The sequence below is a fragment of the Oreochromis niloticus genome, linkage group LG19, assembly GCF_001858045.2.
Source record: "Oreochromis niloticus isolate F11D_XX linkage group LG19, O_niloticus_UMD_NMBU, whole genome shotgun sequence".
NCBI lineage: Eukaryota > Metazoa > Chordata > Actinopteri > Cichliformes > Cichlidae > Oreochromis > Oreochromis niloticus.
The window spans coordinates 27,751,242-27,768,908 of record NC_031983.2 but is presented as its reverse complement, the minus strand read 5'-3'; the positions used below and the strand labels follow the sequence as shown (position 1 = coordinate 27,768,908).

The following is a 17,667-nucleotide window of genomic DNA, read 5'->3' as shown; positions in this document are numbered from 1 at the left end:
GTATCACCGCCTTTATTCTTCATCACAGAATGAAATCTTAGGCAGTTTTCTCCAGGCTTCTTCAGTTATATTCAAAACTCTTCTTTGAATTTTGGTTCCTTTGGATGATCCCACACTGCTTCATTAATGTTAAGGTCCAGACAGGAGAGCAATCCATGACTGCTTCACTGTGTGGTTTTCTGTCCAGGTATGCTTTTACTGCATTGGACGTGCATTTGGGATCATTGTCGTGCTGACAAATGAAGCCGCTGCCAATCAGATGCTTTCCTGATGGAACTGCATGGTGAACCAAATCCTCTCAAAACTTTGCATATTCATTTTGACAAGACCTCCAACACCACCGGCTGAAATGCAGCCCCAAAACTACAACAAAACCTCTACTGTGTTTTAAAGGTGGCTGAATACACTCACTGTTGTACCTGCCACCTGTCCTCCTGACCATAAGCATGCCTGTGGCCACTGTTCTTGTGTACTTTGGCATACCGCAGCATTTTCTGCCTGTTTTCTTTCCTTAAGAACAGCTTCTTGACAGCCGTCCTTCCACTGCGACCATCTCTGATGAAGCTTCAGTGAACAGTAGATGAATCAGCTCAAGGGCCTGTTCATCTGCTGTAGACAGTTTTTTTTTTTTTTCTTTGTTGTTGGTGTCAATTATAATTGTAATATAAATAAAATTGAATGTAGGTTATTTGTCCAGTTTTTTCAGATTTTTTTAAGTAGCTGTTACATATCAGGCTGAGGTGTTGATGTAAAAATACTATGTTATGCATGTCAAACTGTGTTATCTCATTTTCATAGACTCAGCTAAAGAATGTTTTTGTGACAGAACATAAAGACACCATTTAAAATGGGTTCTTTGCTAAGTTGGTTCACTGGTTCATCGCTTGAGTTCGGAGCATTTTTACACTTAGGTGTAGTTTTAACACCACGTAAGGTGGCGAATAAAATCACTTCAAGTTAATTTAAGTTAAATCAAATGTAACTTGGTGTCAAACTGACGATGCTGGTTGGTGGGCAGAGACTGATATATCAGCACGAGTCAGACTGCAGTTTTTTCCAGGCAGGCGACCTGTGGAGTCACCCTGCAGAGTTCAGAGTGTTGCATGTTCAGCCTCTGGGTCATAGTAGCTACCTGCCAAATGTCGAAGAGTTCAATGCATTCATCGGACAACCACAGATTTTTCCAAGTTGCAGAAAGGTTGCTGTCCTATTTTTACTTATGAGGATCTTTATAAAAACTATTTTCAATATCAAAGATCGCTGATAAGCTGTTATTCAGTTAGCTGCCAGCTAACATGTTGTAAAACGGTACTTTACGCGTGAACAGCATTAGTCACCCTCTGATGTGGTTTCTCACTGTGCGATTCTCTCGCCCCTCATTTCTTTTCCACACTTCCTTTTTTCACTTGTGGTTCATTTTGTTGAGAACATTTTGTCGAATTGATTTTAGGTCAGTGGTTATGATGTGAACTCGTTATAGGAAAGGTCAGACCCATACATAAATGTATACAAGCGCGGTCCTTCTCAGAGAAGGATCTTAGAATACTTTAAAGGACTTCGCCCTGGGAAGTGTGAAGGGCAGACCTCACAAGAGGTTCACAGGAGCTCACTGTCTGTCTCAACCAGTCAGCCAATCCCATGTCTCACTTCACTCATTATGCACACTTCCCAGGACACACTGGAGATACTCCGCTGGGAAAGGGTTTTCTGTGTTGATGTGTCTAAATAATGATGTTGGAGCCATGAACACGGGTGCCCGCTGTTCCCCTAGAGTTTTGGTTCATGGCCTGTCGCATCTCTGGTTAAGGCTTCTGTCTGTAATGACCCATGTCAAAGACTACCCCGCGCAGCTGTAATGGCATATCGCACCTCGTCACTTAGACCCCACAGTGACAATTATAATCATATATATAGCTTTTACTGCTGGATGAAGCCACTATTAATACAAATTGATATGGTTATGAGCGACGCAGAGGCAGGAGAAGGAGCTGTGGATTGGGAGAGAGAAGAAGGGCAAGAGGCGAGGGAATACAGTATGTCCAGGCATAAAGCACAGTGCTGACGACACCTAGAGAGTAATGGCAGTGTCAGTGTGGCTTGCACTGGGTTTCATTCTCCATGGAAGTTATTGTTCATTCACCCTGTTGCCCCTTAAAGAGTCATATCCTGCCCTGTTTGGCTAAAAAGAACACTTTCTGTCTGTATGGGTCCTGTCACTCCCCTCTTGTTTCTTACAATGGGGAGTTTTAAGCTGCCACACTAGTTGTGTAAAACCCTTCCCTGTCTGTTGGGGCTAGGGCAAGGACCACCAGCATACTTGGCCTCTTTGCCCCACTATGCACCCAAAACAAAAGTGCATTGAGAGCTCCCTGGTCTTTGTTTCTCGACCTCGAGGTACCAGCAGCCACAAGACGCCGGCCTCAGCTTCCTGCGTGGCGCTTTGCTGTACATTTATTACCCCGGTCTGTCAGAAACATGTCCTTCAAGCTTCAAGATGGATGTTTGCTGAATGCGTTAACCTTGTGTACATTTGCCAGCAGTTATTGGTGGCCCACTTCTTTGAGGCTGATTTGGCACAAAGGGTCTTTTTGTTCACGAGGTTCTGTGTCATTTCCTTATGTTCTTCTCCTTGTTCTTTGTTCCCTATTTTCGCATCTCTTTTCCTATGAAAAAAAGAAGCACCCTTAAGGGCAAGCTTTTCAGTTCAGCATCTTTTTATTCCCTTTACTGCACAATTTTTATACTCCCACAATATCTCCCTCAGCCCCCATTTTCAATCCACAGCCCAGCCTCCATGCCCCAGCCTTGCCTGTCCTGCAGCAGATTTAGCTTTTGTTGGCTAGTGTTAATAGGATTAAAATGGGTTACTAGCTCAGTCACAGAGAGCTTCAAACCATCCCTAAATGTAAGTATCTCATGGGGGTCGGGGGGCATTGTGGTTCTGTCTTTCCCCCCTCTGGCAGCCCTCCTGATCGGAGGAGAAACCCCAGGCCCGATGGGGGTGGCAAAGGTTTGGCCGCCAGGAAAATCCGCAGGATTATGTCAGCACTCATTACAATGTACACAAAGACCACAGGATCAGTAGGAGCACAAACGGAGCAGTTAAGTCAAATAGGGTGGGCCAAGGGATTCTCCGCTTCCACCCTGACATTGATTAGCCTTTGTGCTCCACGACTCCCCACATTCAGGCTGCAGCCGCCGGGTTACCGATGGGCAGTGTGCAGAGTTAGCGCCGCACCACCGTTTATCCTGACTAGACTGTCGTTGTTTTTACATTGTACCTGTTACAATGAGCTACAGTATTTAGGCTGATTTTACATCTAAAGGAAAAAAATGTACTAACCGCACAAAAACAGATAAAACCTATTCAGCCTTGGCAAGATGGGTATTGTGAGTACAGTGGACTGCGCCCAGCACCCATACATAATTAGACAGTGGATGAGAACAGTACGGGATCTATTGTGATAATGTGAGGTCACATCACTCTTGAGCATCCGTGATAATGACCATATCCAATGAAGTTGTATCCATTAGCCAAGCTGAAGTGTCCAGTACTGCATTCACACAGCCCTGAGACTCACACGTACACACACATGCATATGCCTCAATTTGCATAGCGCTTAAGCAAAAGTGAAAACAGGTAATTAAAAAAATAAAAACCCAGTAAACAGGCAGACAGGATTAATAATCTGCTTGTCATTAAAACGCCACAGATGCATCGTGGGTGGAGCATATGCGTGGCAGTGTCACCCACCAAGGTTGGAAACATGAGGGGCTGGCCAGCGATTGATGTTTGTGTTCATTTGAATTGGCACTCAGGGGCAGAGTTCCACCCCACACCCAGCGCACATTTTCACAGGTGATGATAACACCCTCATCCATCCGCAGACACGTGCACACTCGAAGACTGAGATGTTGTGCTCGTGCATACAGACGCGTACAACATATTCTCCCACACAAAAATGGGCTTTTCTCAATCGGTGTGCGCAATTGTGTTAAGCTATGCAAAACGGCAGTTCACTAGTGCTTGTGCATGTTGAAAAGAGCTGATGTGCCAGCAGTCATTCTGTTTGTCCACGACGGAGGTCCACTACTTCGTATCATCACAGCAGTCACTAAAGCTGAATCTACAAAAAACACGCAATTGTTTTACTAACCAACAAATATATAATGCATTTTCTATGTATCGCACAGATGTTGCATTGCCAGTATGTCTCGGGCTAAACAACAGGAGGCGATTGAAGGGATTTTGTTTCCATTTCTGCTGCATCAGGTTAGAAGACAATGCACTTGGTCTACACGCAGAGTACACAGTGATTCCTGCTAAAGTAGCTTCTCAGTAAAGATTGCTGAGGTCCTTTAAGAATATTACAGCCATATGGGTTTTTGCTCCACACATATCTGTTTATTTATTTACCAAGATTAGATCATAAAATCATGAAATTACCCTAAAATTGCTTTTTCGAGAATGTGCACAGCATATATATAAATATATATATATTTATATATATATATTTTATGTCCCTATCCTCTCCTGTCAGCGTATTCATAAATGTTGCCGGAAAATTTCTTATTTTAGCAATCCTCCAGATAGCCAGAGCCCATTTCCATAGCTTTAAATAATGTCAATCTGGGCAAACCCTGGATTGAAGCCCCTGAGCCGGAAGGCACAATTTCTCCTTTGCCTACAGTCTGATAATTTTCGGAGCTATTGGCAACTTGGGAATTTTGCAGCCTTATCGCTTGGGCTCAGCGAAGTTCACTGCCACTAATCATCGCAGGGATCACTCATTCAAGGATTGCACGATCATGTTTTTTTTTCCAGGGTAGTGACAGCTGTCTGCACCGGGGCATTAGCAATGCAGATGAACCAGCCTAATAGGTTAATGCGTAACACACGAAAATTAGGTTTAATCCCCAAGTGAAATAATCTAACATTTTCAAATTCCTTGATGTGGGAATAGAGACGTTGCCTGCGACTCAATTAGGTGCAATGCGGATCAAAGCAAATTTACCTAGAGCATGTGCCCTAGATCCCCAGCACGCAGGCATGTGTGTGTCTGTGGAAGTGTGTGTGCATGTGACAGTGAGGGATATGGCAGCGTGCCTGTCCTCATAATGCCGCAGGCAAACCCAGGGCGGCAATAACATCATCATGACAGGACCTCTGCCTGCTTATTTATTCCCTTTACTTACCTCACTCCTCAAATAATGTCAATGCACACAAGCACACGGACATACACTCCCTGACACCCTGACACACACACACACACGCATTTGAAAATGAATAGCCTTAGCTGCGGAACCTGCAGAGAAGTGATAACTGAGACGGTGTGAGCAGCCTCCGTCACAGCAGCAGTGTTTTCAGCCTAATTGGAACTAAGTACCAGACACATGTGGGAGCAAATATATGTGGCGATTCATATGCATGTGGTCAGGTTGGGATACATTTCTTATTCAAATCTAAATTGAATGGGGCTGGGCTGAATCCATTCCAAATGTGGCACTAATATTGTATTCTATCCTGCATCATGCCTCGTGATTACTATTAATAAACTCCTGCCATGTGTACATTGGGAGACGGTATACAGTACCCTGTAATGGAAACAGAGCTTCGGTGCTTGTGTGTGTGCGTGCGTGCGCACACGTGCACGCGTATGTATCATTAGCAGGGTGCAGCTGGCCATTAGGGTCCTAGGGTGGGTGTTATTTTGCTCTTCTCCTAACCGCAGTCCTGTCGGTTATTCTCTAATGTGTTACTCTGACCACCGGCACTTTGTTAGAGGACAAAAACATTTCCTCATTGCCTCTTACACAAGTGTGTGTGAGTGAGGTTGACACTGATTTCTCAAAGCAGGTAGCGAGTAATGAAAGACTCACTCTAAGCCTTCATGAATTGGCGATCGAGAGAGGAGAGAAGACTTCAGAAATAAGCGCTGTTTGGGGATGGGAAGCATCAAAATGCACCAATTACTATCCACAGACAGTTACCCCTCCAAAAAAACCCACTGAAATCAGTGAGGACACAAACTGAACAATCAGCTGCAACTAGCTATCAACAATGGAGTGGAATATGCAAAAATGCCAATTAAATGTGTTAGCATACGCACAGGTTTTTTTTTTTGTATGATATCCCAACATCTGTGGCATTAGCCATGGCTCTCTTTATGTAAAATAGAGACAGGGAAATGAATACGCAATCTACCACTGTGTTTTCATCATTAGTGCGCTCCAACTCGCGGCTCTGCTGCCTTCCAAGCCGTCTGAGTGGGGAGCGAGAGGAACATTTGTGTGCCCTCGCTTGCCAAATTAATTCTTGTCTTGACATCTTAATTCTCAGTTCTTGTGTGTGGTCAAATCAGCCTACTATAGAAAAGCAATCAAGCAATTATTCCCAAATTATATTTGCCCAACACACACTGATTGGTTATTCTTTTCTTATTGAGTAAGCTCATTAATTCTGAGCAGCTTGCTTGTTATGCCTCTGCCATTACTCCTTTCCCCTCTCATCCCCTCTCTCTCTCGCAGTCTCTCCCACCCCCTGCTCCTCATCATGCACACTCACTCCCAGCTCTCGCTCCCACCCCGCACCCCCTGCACGCACTCCTCTTTCCTTCTCTCTCCAGCAGATGCACCCTATCTTCCAGCCCCAGCCTGCTGATGTTTTGGAGATGACATACACTACAAAAGCCCCATGATCTGTGGCATTGTCTAGTCGGCCAATTACTATTCCCATCTCTGATTAACTTTGATGTGGAACCTAATGAGATAAGGCAGCTTATCAAGGCGGCAGCTGATAGTGGTCTCATTTATTCCTGTGCCTGGCACACGAGCAAGTGACAAAAACTAATGAGGAGGAGTTTGTATGTAAGCTCAGGTCTAAGGGAAGTGTGAAATTGTTCATCTGCAGTTCATCAGCTCCCGCCCGAAAAGGCCTCGGCTTCGACGCCGCGCGGCACCGCCACACTTCATGTAACAGCGCCGCGGCTCACTGTAGAACAAGAACCGCCAAGTTTCTCTCTCTCTCTCTCTCTCTCCTCCTCTTTCCAGCATGTCTCTCTTAACAGCTCCTTTTCCCTTCTCCAGGCTCTAATGGTGCAGCTAATTGCTGAGGTTGTTTAGGTGTGAGGAATGCAGGAGTGGCTGTACAAAGCTATTCTCTTTGCCTGATCTCCAAGAGGCGAAGCCTTAATTTTCCACTTTTGCCACCTGTGTCTATTTATTTACTTGTGTGGGGTTTTTTTACTGTATAATCATTTAGGAATAATTTGGTCTGTTGCTCACCGGATTTCTCAATTAATATTTTTGGATTCAAATTTGTAAGGAAATTTTGGGTGGCAGTAAAAAGCACATTTTTGCATCTGTTGCAGTAAACAGATGTCGGCAGGTACAGTTTCTTTTTTGTTAAATTTTTTTTTCTTGTTAAAATTGAAATGCGGAAGCTTCTCCATTTTCTTTGCCAAGCACCGCAAGGCAGTGTAATAATTATTGTCTTTTAAAAGCGCTGTTCTTATCAACAATGCCATTACATTGTAATGAAACAGTCCTTTTAAATAATACTTTTGTTGTGAAGCAGCAGCACATTCTAGTAGCGCAGCTCACGAAGAAGGGGAAAATACCCTGAAGTGAATTGAACTGTGAATTCTCCTGCACGGACTGTGTGTAGAGAGGCAGGAAGTGTGCGCCTTTTGATTTGGAGTATAAAAGTAAATAATATTTGTACATCTAACACATACTCGAAGTGAATGAGCAGCCCCTGAATGTGTTTCTATGAGCAAGTGGAGAGCTCTACAGACTTTAAAGCCAGAGCCCAATTAAGCCTCGCCTCATCGGGAGAGGGAGAGGAGCTGAAAGCTGAATACATAAGATAATGCAGCCGCACTAAAGCAGCCAGCTCGCTCAGTGTAAAATTAGAGAGGGAAGAAAAAATCTTGATAAAGAGAGAAGAAAAAGCAGGGACAGACAGTAGGGGGAAGAAGAGGGAAAGAAGTTCCTTTGGGCCAATTTCCTTTGAAACTGTTTAACCAAATACAGCTATTCATATTCAACACAATTAATAGTGTCTCTTTCTTGTTCAGACGGCACATCATAACGGGCAGAGGGGAAGAGAGAGAAGAGGATTTCTTTCTCCCTCCAAATTGTAGCCAATTTAAGGACAAAGCGGTACCCTCTAGTTCCCCAGAATAGGAGTCGCACTCATAAAGGAAGACTGACAGTCGACATCCAAATCTCATTCAAGGACGCAATTTCCAAATGCTAATCATAATCTGCAGATGTTGGCCACTGATACATCCACTTATTTATTTATTTTGGAAACACGCCTGTGCCCATTTGGACAGCCTGTGAAATTTGAAACAAAGAGGGAAAATCCCTTCTTTTTGAGGCATGTTGAACAGTGTGCGAGAGCAGAGCCACAGCGTGGACATCTGCACCATCTTCAGATGGCGCGTGTCGCGCACGCACGCACACACTCACGCCCGGCTAGGCACGTGCACCGACTGAAACCCGCAGACGAGCTCGAATACACAACCGTGGGGTTTTTTTCAACTTCTCTTGCTCTCCCTTTCTCTCCGGGTCGTTTTAGAGTACCTCAGATGTGTCATCAGACATTGGTTTCCATCTGAACCTGAGGGAAAAAAGAAATACTTGACAGAAAGGTATATAAAAAGAGGACACTCTGAATTTTTGACATTCTTTGCACAGCTGCTTCAAAATGAGTAGGATGGAGAGGCAAGGAAAAGCAACTCCAAGATGCGTTTTTGTTTACTTGCTGCCTTTTCTCCCTTTCCTCTTTCAGGGAGATGGAGGCTAGCGCGAGGCCACAACTCACTCATCCTTGTATAGAGGGACTCGGCGCAGGGCCGTGAAAGAGAAATAGGCATGGCTAAATGAATTCTGGGATCTGTTCTATTCAGCTGAACTCAAAAAGGATAACCTCTTTTTTCCATTTAGATACCAAATGCAAGGTGAAACTCAGCTCAACTTTTCAGTTAGGTGACATTAAATATGCTGCTTCGTTTTAATAGGCTGAGTAAATAGACGCAGTTGTAACTGCAGCCGCAAACGAATAATTAGATTTATTCAAATCGCAGCACGTGTCAGTGAGTCCGTTTGGTCTCGGTGTGCCTTTGATTTTAAATTACCCCGTCGTCGTCATGGCTCGGAACATTTATTGATAAATGTCCTCAACAAGATGAACCATAAAAATCAACACGGGCAGCAAACTGGAAAGCTCCAACATGGTGGCTGCTTATGTAATAATTAATATTTATACTCTTCTGCTTGTGATCTGTGCTTCGTTGGCCGCTGATGTCATGTGGCTCCTTCCTGCTTAGCGGGGGTTAATACTTGACTAGAAAGGTGGCACTAGAGAGATGAGTATTCTGTCGCCATTTGTAATATTTGACGGTGGCTTGGAGCTGCTGTATAGATGCTTGTTTCCTTTGAAGACTGTCCCTGGATGTTCTCAGAGCCACTGTTGGCTCCTGGCTCTCTTTGTTGATTTTGTGCTGCCTTTCCCCCCCAATAAACAATCCTCCCAACTGAGAGCATGCCAGGTTCTCTGTGAAACAATCAGTACTCGTGCCCTTGTCGAGCATGCCAGGCCAATCAGAAGGCGAGGGAAGATGAACAGAGCCGTGCAGCTGTCCCGCGAACAAAATGAAGCACTTCCGGGGCCGGTGAGGACCAGGGTGCACCCTAAATCAGCCATTGTCCTCTGCAAGAAAAATCTTAAGGGCCACAGAGCACCCAGTTGTGGGCTATCCATACCAACACGCATGTATACCTTCTCCCTCCCTCTGCTGATCGGTGAGACCGGGCTGGGGGGGAAAGAAAAGAATCAGCCTCGGTATTCCCACCCACCTTTTCTTCAGTCAGCAGCAGACTCTGAGCAAGGCAAGGCAGACTGCATGTCTAGCCGCCAAAGCACTCAACATGCCGCAGCAGTCTGACTGGGTGCTGAAAGCGGGTCTGCGTTTTAATATTCAGTGCGCCAATTCATTAACATTCTATTTGAGCCCACAATAGAGACTGGAGAGGCTCTGACCCTGCAGTTCCCCCGATCAAGGTCAGTAACTAAGAAAATAAAATGTGAATTGCATCCTGGCACACAATTGGATTCCCCAGCCCTGCCATATCCCCGCTTAAGAAAATAAAATTACCCCGCATTCACCGTTTTCTCAATAGAGGCACTTTGGTATGAAAAGACAGTGCTTCAAAAGTAAAAATTATTATTTTGATCCTACAATATGAAAGGCAAATTCATCTTCACGACAAGCATTTTGCAAAGTACTTTTGTCATCGCGGTGACCCTTGTAAACTGTGGATTTGTTAAAGTTTGAAGTTTTTTATTTAAGCTCCGCCATGCCTGCGCGGACACATACAGGGAGCTCACTAAAGCTCCATGGGTTTTGTAGTTCGCCCCAGCAGCTTTACAGCCCATGCCAACTATGCCGTGCACTGTCTGCAAAAGGTCACGTACTCTTTACCTCCCTCCCATATGGACACACACACAGTGTCAAGAGAATAAATCTAGACAGCCAGTCGATTATATGATTGGGTGTCGTGACAAAGGGTGAGCATGTTGCTAACACGTTCCCTGTCAGTAGAGGGGCTATATGTGGGCAGACACAAAGCCTCATTAAAATACATACAGAGCTGGTGCTGCTCTGGTGGGTGGGAAAGATGCTCCATCAAGATGTCGTTACAACAAGGCTATCTCCACCCACTGGCATGTATCTCCCTCACACTGTCCTCCCCCATGCCTGGACAGCACAATGGCAGCCTCCTTTATAACCAGTGTGGGCCATTCCCTCCATTCCCTGTGAGGTCAGGGCCTAATCCTCGGGGAGTTCTCGCATTGTGTTTTAGCGAACTGGGGTCAAACTGTTTCAAATGAGGGGGTTTAGTTAAACATCTATTAAGCGGAGCAGTTTGTTGGGGTGGCCTAGATTTATGTCCAAAGCTGTTGTGCTCAGCTGTCCCCGATGCTCAGCAGCATGTTGGGCTCCATGTTCCACAAGTCCTGTGCGTGTCACCGTGAACAAAAAGTTTCATGGCATACGCCGCTTTAAATAATGCACGCTGACCCGACGCTCACCTTAACACATGTTCGCATACACGTGGGGATGAAGTAAAAGTGCGTCAGAGCATTTCTCGCGTCTGTCATCTTCTTTGCCACTGAGAGGCGCTGTGCCAGGCACAGCAACAACAAAAAAGAAAAATGGGGGAAAAAATTAAAGAATAAAAGTTGAAAGTGTAGCTATGTTGTCAGCAGTGCCATGTAGGCCAACTGCCCTGTTAGTGAGGCTGACATTCAAAGAGAGTTGGAATGCCGACAACAATCCCACAACCTCCTGCTGCGAGAAGACATTTCGCATGGTGACCAAGTGCTTTGATACTGCTCTTGTGATCCTCGCTGCCATAGCTTTGAGAGAGCACACACACACACACACTGCACAGAGCTCAGGCCATCACCATTACATACAGTGCTTTTTTTCACATAGTGCTGAAATTTCCATTATTATTGTCATGAAATCCCCCTTTTTCCTCTGGGCACCACCACGTCTGCATAAAAATTTGGCTTATTTGACTTTTTTTTTTTTAACCATCAACACACAAATGTTTGGTTTCATTGCACATGTGTTCATTTTTGAAAAAGTAAAATTTAAAAAAGCCAGAAAAATGTTGTTTTTTTTATTGAAAGTGCCCTCTTGCCATGACCAAAGAGAGAATAATTAAATGTGGCACTGTCCTCATGCTACCCATTAATAACATGCCTGTCTCTATAATCGCAAAATATGACTGCGAGCAATAAGCAGTAATGCAGGTTACTGGAAATACAACCCACTTTCAAGACTAAAGGCAAAACAAGCTCCACTAATTACTGAGGCACTATGCAGCCATTTTTCTGAGCAAGGGTTACTGAATGGTTGCCTATTACTTCACTCTCCCTGAACCAAATGCTTAAGATAATGACCAGTTACTAATTGGTGCTTATACCTTATATCAGTTTGTGCAGAATATAATTGCAGCTATTATGGTACTAAATAATCATTGGAATTAGCATCTTTCAGCAAAAAAAAAAAAAGCACTAAATAACAGTATGGAGCATTTTCCAGGAAGAGGTCTTAATGTCGATGCACCACCAGTTGATTCATCATTAACTAGAGGGTTCAGGGCAAAGAGAATGCCTTTCTTATCATGTGATGTCAGCGCATCTTCTGCACCAGCTAATGGAGGCGCTGATGTATCACAGTCACGTCTGTGCGCAGTTCTGTGTGTGTGTGTGTGCCTTCCTCACAAGTAGATCAGACATGTTTATGCGTGTAATGTGGTTGCATGTAGTGTGTGTGCACTTGCTTGGCGCAAAGTCCACGGGTGAAGGGAGGGAGGTCTATATTCTATGCTGATCACGCTCCCCATGCTTCAGCAGCTCCTCCTTTGTGTGGCCCTTCCGTCAGCTGTTGACTTCCTAAGTGTCTCAGACAGCCGTGTTTCTGTCTGCTCCTCTGTCCACTGCCTTGTCCCGCTCACATTTCTGAAGTCCGCTGACTGCTAATGGCTGTGTCCGGACAAAGAGCCCACTCTGTGTCCACTCTTCGTGGCCAGGCCGGGGGCCAGGGATGACTGGGGGTATTGGGGGCGGTGGCAGGGGGGCTGGCTTTGGGAAAAGGGAGGGCTGAGGCTGAGAAGAGCACCCAACACTGCCTGCCTCTCTACACTCTTGTCACGCTTGTGTGACAACCACTCCTCTGTGCTTGTTTGAACTGTCCTTCCCAATTAGCACTAATAAGTCACTCTGTAAGGATGAGCAAGCATAGTGTGCCCAATCACCTCTAGTTCACATATGCGTAAACAGATTTGTGCACAAAACACAAACACACACACATTCTCTCTTTCCCTCCCGCCCCAAGCTTAGCAGCCCATGAAAATCCCAGGAGCACAACCCCGCTAATAGACGGAGAAAGCCCAAAACGCATCTCGTTCCCAGCAAACAAGTGCCAGTAAAGAGGCAAATTAATGACAAGTCGTTTGAAGGGTTTGCCTAAGAATAATTTTACTCTGGCGTCTCACTACCACTGAAGAATTGATTAGATCCCCGCTCAATCAAAGTGCCTGAATCAATAAAGAGCCAAGCAGGCATGCTCCAGTCCAATTTATTCCCAGCGTCACTCTAACATGAGAGTCAGAGTGAAGCGGAGAGAGGGCGCTTCTCTGACAGGTGGAGGCCCAGCTCAAACTAACAGCCAGTGTCAGTGGCAGACAGGCAGGTATGCTCCAGTTCATGTCAATGCACTGCTGATACTTCATTACACTGGCTTTCCAACTTTAAGTCAGTGGCGATTGTTTCACTAATAAATAGTGTAAAATATGAAACGGCGAGGGAATAATTACTGTTTTTAATGTTCAGCTTTAAGAAAAGACATACTGCACGGGAAGAAAGAACTCGGGAATAATGACTTCACTTGTGTTTTCTCAAAGTAGAGACCGGAGGACTTAGTCAAGCTCGGCTGTGCTCGGCTGTTTATTGTCGCCTGCTTGTTTATTGTCATGCAGAAGGCAGAGGAGGTATTAAAGGCAGATTTCGCCCTTATTTTAAAATGTGGTGCTGAAGATTAGAGCTCTTGCCAAACACTGTGGAAACACTTAATTGATTTCCTTTGGACTGTTTACCTCTACTGTAGCCCTCCTAGAGCCCAGCACTCGCTCACACGCATGCACACACAAACACACACTCACACAGAGTACAACCCTGGCCCCATTTACGCCAACACAGGCCTGCCAAGAGCCTCATTAGTATTCACAGCAGTGGCATTTGCCAGCCTGAGCGTTGCCGTGGTGATGCTGCCCACACAAGTGATGATAAATGGTGCTTTCAGCTTCTCTGCCTTCCATAGAGCAGAGCAGGGAGCTGAGGAGTTGCTGGCTAGGACCCAGCTACAGCCACGGCTAGCGAGGCCTCATCCCCAGTGCCGGGCAACTGACGCATGACTACACAAGCCCAGGGCTGCTTGAAGGCTTTGGGTGCAGGGGAGTGGTGGGTAAGAGGGGTTTGGTGGTGTGCGTGTGTATGTGTGTGTGGGTATGGAGAAAAGAGATTTAGGTTTTGCTGTGTGTGTGTGTGTGTTGGGAGAGGGCGAGGAGGGGGCATGTTGGGAAGAAGTGTGTGCTTGAACTTGTTATTGTTGGCTGAAAAAGTGATGTCAGCTTCAGTGTTTCTCGAGTGCGTTTTGTTCCCTGTATTTTTCAGTTATGTGATAATCTGACCACAAGTTAGTGATATGAAAGATCCGAATCACTAAAATGTATCAGGGTGTTGTTGACATGCTGTTTCATTGAATGTGAGTATGGCATTTGTAAAATGTTATTATATTTTAATAATAAAGATTATTTCCTTAAAAAAAAAATTCTGGGAAATGTTACAAATCTTTTTTGAAATAACTGCAAATTGTTTTTTGGACTTCACTAAAGCCTGCTTCATAATTATTTATTTTTTAAAATGAAACTGTCAGTTATGGAGACATTTAAATTAAAAAATTAAAAATAAAAGTACATTCATATTCTGGGTAAAAACCACACCGGTGGGTACACAGACTTAATACACTTGCTCCACACAATGCACTATAAACCAAAACTAACTGATTATACTGTGAAAAATTCTTTTGTAAGCTATCTTCTCATTGTAACAAATAGAGTGTGAAATTAAACCCTCTCGGGTATCTGTTCCCGCAGGTGTCACAGTGAGAGCTGTTTGAGCCTTAAATCATCACAGACAAACAGAGGGTTAAGGTAACCAGCTACACTTTCCTTCCCCAGAGTCCACACGTACACATGTATAAGCAATGCGGGCAAGGAGGCTGGATCGAAATCCTCCTGATCCTGATTAAACAAGAAGGACGGCGCTATTCCCGCATTACGGTGCACCAGCACCAGGGCCTCGACTGATTTGAAATCTTATTTAAAATAGTGTGACGACACATGTGGATGCTGTCTTTATTTCATAGACAGGAGATTTCTGCCTGTTAATATGGAGAATGTATTAGGTTAATCAGAGGCTAATAGGTGCAAGTTTTCTTTTTGGTTCAATTCCTTTTAATTTTTTAAAACAAAATAAAATGAAGGGAAAATATACAAAATTGTGTCATAAAATAAATCTGTCCTTCTTCAAGTGATGGGTTTTAGGATTTGGTGCACTATTAAAAATGCTAGAAACACGTAAAAAATGTTCTTTCAGGGCGGCTACGTCAGTGTCTGCTCTCCTGCAGCAACTTTAAAGCAAAAAAGGCAAACACTTTATATTTACCTTACAGTTAGCGAGCGCTCGAGTGCCTTCTTACACAATCCTTGTAAAATATTCGTGTCACAACCACCTTGTTCTCCATCTGTTTCTGTTTTTCTTTCTATGTAATTCCGCACTGGGCCGTGTATGCGTGTAATAAAATTACAGTAATTCTTACACAGAGCATGAGCGCGGCCCTCCTCGGTTGAACTTGAAGATGACCGCCCCTTCAAAAGATGGCCTGACCCTTCCAAAATCAAGCCTGATTACCCATCTCTAGGACACTAAGAAGTGCCCAACTTCAAAAGGAGCAGAGACAATCATGGGTGGGGTGCTGTGGCATGGGAGGGGGGAGCCCTGTGCTGTGGCGGTTTGGGCCAGACTGAACGGTCTCAGCCAGGGGGCTGGGGCTATTAAAAGATAAATGTATTTCTCTGATGCATTATTCATGATGTGAGGAGGTGGGGAGGGAGCAGGGAGCCAGAGGCTTAGCGCAGCAGTGGCTCCCTTCTCGGCCTCATCGGGGCCAAGGCCCCCACTGCACCCACACCCTGATGCAAGTGAGGGCGAGTGGGGTGGGGGTTATTCGGGCGACAGCTGTGAGGACAGAGAGGGAGATAGAGAGATAATGCAACAGTATGTATTCCCACACACATATATTAAATGTCATTACTGCACGTGAATGGACCTCAAAGTGCAATAAGAGCAGATCAAATATTTTTCCCTCCACATAATTGCGTTGGTTAAGAACTCAAACCTGATTATTTCATTTTTGTAAGATAGTTTCTGCCGTGAGCTTTCAGTAGAATTGCTCCTAAGTGGGTTTTTTCTCTTTCTTACATTAATCTTACGAACACGCACACACACATCAGAGAAGTGGAGGATGGAGCATCAGACTGGGGTGCTGAATAACCTCTCATCAGCTGATTAAGTAAAGGGTTTGGGCAAATATTTTGGAGACATATTGGACTTCTATACTAGAATGAATGGCAAAGTGAGCCTTTGTCCAACTCATCTCTGATCTGCTAGAAAAGCAGATTAGGATGACCCCGGTGTCACTCATTTGGATGAGATGCTGTCGAGAAAAACCAAACAAACTGGAGAGAATGTCAAACAGCAGAAACGGCTAAGCCTCCTTTGTGTGGCGCTTTTTTTCTTTTTTATTACATGCAAATGTTCATGTTTGTTCCTTTCGTAACATTAGACAAACATGCTAAAACTGTTTTCTCCTTGTTTTCCATGGGAATCATTTACCAAATGTATTTTTAAGAGATTAAGGAATAAAAACAGTCGCTATGTCGTGTTCGGCACAAACATTTATCTCACATGTCTCGTGATGGGAGAAACTACCTGTTCATGTTTTAATCAAATGCTTTCCAAATCGTTTCATAATTGCCTATAATTGAACACACACTGTGCAATTTTGCTGTTTCGTGCCAATATCTGTGTTCTGCAATAAAATCACACTGACATGTTTGTATCAACAGTGCTATCTCTGCTGTTCATTTCAGACATACGTCCACACGTGTTTTGGAATAAGAGAATATTTCTTTGAATTGTATTTAAAATTTCTTTGGAAATGTGACTATAACTGAGAATTCCCTGATTTAATTTTATTTGTCACTAACTGCACATCCACTCAGCTGAGAAACAAATGCAGTTCCCAGCTCCATTAAAAAGTGCTTTTTGCCTCAGCACAAGTGGGCCCCTTTGCTTATATTTACAAATCTGAGGTACATTACACCGGCATAAACTGCACACTAATACTCAGGGAGGAAAAGAGAAGCTCTGTGGCAGAGTGGAGGGTGGTCTCTACACATCAGTACTCACGATTCCATGCTGGGATCATTTGTTTGCAGACAAGAGGGCACAAGGGTGGGAAAAAAGGAATATAAGACATCCAGGAGATGTGGGAAGTTGGTGCGGGGCGGGAGCCGGTGATGAAATGTGTGTGTTTGTGTGCGTTTGAACAGACGAGTGTGTTTTATCTGTGTCTGTGTACTTGTTTATGTGGATGGCCATTGTTGCGTTGCCACTTTACACATCCTGGCTTGAATTACACACAAGAGACAAAAGGCTTCATATTTGTGCTTGCATGTCAAGGATTACTTGTTCTATTGAATGTACCCCCCCATTATCTGCTTATCACTCTCTGTGCTCTTTAATCTCTTTCTTGTCTCTGCTCAATGGCTTCCTCTCACTGTCTTCCCATCACAAATGTAGCCTTTCTCCCCTTCTATTTTTTAACACTTACAAAACTGAAAAGGCCAGGCCCGGTCCGGGCCACCTGGAAGCACCAGTGAAGCTTTCTCCCAGGCCTGGCTCCCTGCCACTAGCCAGCTGTAGCATTGTGAGTGGCCCATCTCAGTTAATTCCATGCATTG

At 44.5% G+C, this 17,667-nt stretch overlaps 1 long non-coding RNA gene across 1 annotated transcript in view; it reads left to right on the top strand.

Moving 5' to 3' along the window:
* Positions 1 to 16,929, top strand: part of LOC102081875 (uncharacterized) — a 45,002-nt gene extending 28,073 nt beyond the window's left edge. The window contains exons 2-3 of the long non-coding RNA XR_270179.4: positions 14,737 to 14,793; positions 15,466 to 16,929. This is a non-coding gene — a long non-coding RNA (uncharacterized LOC102081875). The remainder of the gene's footprint in view (positions 1 to 14,736; positions 14,794 to 15,465) is intronic.
* Positions 16,930 to 17,667: the final 738 nt, after the last annotated feature.